We start from the raw sequence: 2,717 nt of genomic DNA, 5'->3' as shown, positions 1-2,717 counted from the left end.
CACAATGAGTTCCAGGACAGTCAGGGCTATTCACAAAAGAAAACAAAGAAATCCTAACTCGAAAAACAAAAAAAACAAAAAACAAAAAGTTTTTTATTCTTGAGAATTTCATACATATATACAATGAAATAGGATCATATTCTCCTCCAAGTCCTTCCATGTGCCTGCAACATGCTCCCCTCCCACCCAACCTCATTTCTTCTTCAGATTTATTTTCCTTTTCTTTCTTTCTTTTTTTAAATATTTATTTATTTATTATGTATACAATATTCTGTCTGTGTGTATGCCTGCAGGCCAGAGGAGGGCACCAGACCCCACTACAGATGGTTTTGAGCCACCATGTGGTTGCTGGGAATTGAACTCAGGACCTTTGGAAGAGCAGGTAATGCTCTTAACTTCTGAGCCATCTCTCCAGCCCTCTTTCTTTTTTAAAAAAATATTTATTTATTTATTTATTATGTATATAATATTCTGTCTACATGTATGTCTGCAGGCCAGAAGAGGGTACCAGACCTTATTACAGATGGTTGTGAGTCACCATGTGGTTGCTGGGAATTGAACTCAGGACCATTGGAAGAGCAGTCAGTGCTCTTAACTGCTGAGCCATCTCTCCAGCTCCCCTTTTCTTTCTTTCTTCTTTCTTTTTGTTTTGTTTTTCGAGACAGAGTTTCCTCTATGTAACAGCTCTGGCTGTTCTGAAACTCACTCTGTAGACCAGGCTGGCCTCAAACTCACAGAGATCCACCTGCCTCTGCCTCCCAAGTGCTGGGATTAAAGGCATGCGCCACCACAGCCAGCTGATTTATTTTCTTTTTAATTACGTGTCTAATGTGTGTCTGTGTGCACATGTGGGGCTATGCACGTGTGAGTACATGTGCCCAGAGAATTCTGAAGGGGGTGCTGGATTCCCTAAGGTTACAGGAGATTGTGAGCTGCCTGATGTGGGTGTTGGTGATTAAACCCATGCCCTCTGCAAGAACAGTTTGTACTTTTGGGGGGGGGGTAGAGGGTTGAGACAGGATTTCTCTGTGTAGCCCTGACTGTTGTGGAACTCACTCTGCAGAACAGGCTGGTCTCAAACTCAGAGATCTGCCTGCCTCTCCCTCCCAAGTGCTGGGACTAAAGGCACACACCACCACACCCGCCTTTATATATATATATATATGTAATCCTGCATATTATACCTCTATAAGCGATGGGATCGGGAAAGCACACACACACCATATCAGAAATTTGGTGGCTTGATCTTGTGTAGGTAGCCACACTATACTTCCTGACTGCTAACCACGACACACCAGGAGGCAGAATCACTGTGCTGCTCATCCTCCTGCTACAGACTTCCTGAGCCCTGGTTGGAGAGATGTCTGACTGAATAAAGAGGACCCACGAAGAGCTGCACGCTCACTCAGTCTCCTATTCTCAGCACGTTGGACAACTGTCCTCTGCAGAAACAAGGTTCTCCAGCGAAGGCTGAGATCAACCCAAGTATGTGTCAACACGCAACTCCAAAGGGCAGTTTGTCAGCATGGCCACTTAGCACAACAGAAGCAGGTCCCACGCCTGGATCTGTGGCCACCAGGAGGCTGTTGTTTACCTACGACTGCACCTGCAGGCAGGGCTGTCCGGCATGTTGGACTGTAGCATGCAGGGCGTGCAGCACTGGGCCCACTGATGCTTCTGTCCTAGAAGCCTGCACGACACCTTCTGAAATCTAGTCAGCAAAGAGAGGACTTTGGCAGCACATATACTAAAATTGGAACAATGCAGAGATTAGCTTGGCCCCATGCATGAATGACACAAAAACTCATGAAGCGTTCCATATTTTTGAAGAATCTATCATCTATCTATCTATCTATCTATCTATCTATCTATCTATCTCTATCTATCAATCATCAATCATCAATCTATCTTATCTATCATCTATCTATCTAGCTCTATCTATCTATCTATATCTATATCTCTCTATATATATCTATGAGAGAGAGAGGGAGAGAGGGAGAGAGAGAGAAGACATTCTGTTTTGAGCACAAAGTCTCATCAGTGAGCTTTTGCTGTCTGTTTGGGCCTTATGGTATAAGACAGCCTTGGGGGGGCTGGAGAGATGGCTCAGAGGTTAAGAGCACTGCCTGCTCTTCCAAAGGTCCTGAGTTCAATTCCCAGCAACCACATGGTGGCTCACAACCATCTGTAATGAGGTCTGGTGCCCTCTTCTGGCCTGCAGACATACACAGTGACGGAATATTGTATACATAATAAATAAATAAATAAATAAATAAATAATTAAAAAAAAATAAGACAGCCTTGGCTAGGCTGGCTATATTATATATTTGGATCCTCCTGACTCTGATTGCCAAGTGCTGGAATTACAGGCGCTCAGTACCACGCCCTGCTCGGTCAGCACTCTTTGTCTTCTATTTGCCCCTTCCCAAGAGGTGCTTTTGAGTGAACATCTGCTTCTTACACAATTTTCTTAGCTTGCTCTTTAAAGGCAGGGCTTCACTGTAACCCAGGCTGGCCTGGGACTCACTCTGTAACCTAGCCTGGCCTTGGAGCAATCCTCTCGTCTCAACCTCCCAAATATTGGGATAGCAGGTATGAACACTCAGGCCTTTTCTGTTTTCTTTCTGGTTTGTCGAGACAGGGTTTCTTTGTGTAACAGCCCTGGCTGTCCTAGAACTCACTTTGTAAACCTGGCTGACCTTGAACTCACTCACAGA

General features: G+C 44.6%; 1 pseudogene; it reads left to right on the top strand.

The window, feature by feature from the left end:
• The first annotated feature begins 1,727 nt into the window (after positions 1-1,727).
• Positions 1,728-1,826, top strand: LOC119801566 (annotated as a pseudogene).
• Positions 1,827-2,717: the final 891 nt, after the last annotated feature.

The sequence above is a fragment of the Arvicola amphibius genome, chromosome 14 (genome assembly GCF_903992535.2).
Source record: "Arvicola amphibius chromosome 14, mArvAmp1.2, whole genome shotgun sequence".
NCBI classification, from domain to species: Eukaryota; Metazoa; Chordata; class Mammalia; order Rodentia; family Cricetidae; genus Arvicola; species Arvicola amphibius.
The sequence above is the reverse complement of the archived record's forward strand: the minus strand, read 5'-3'. Positions and strand labels throughout refer to the sequence as shown.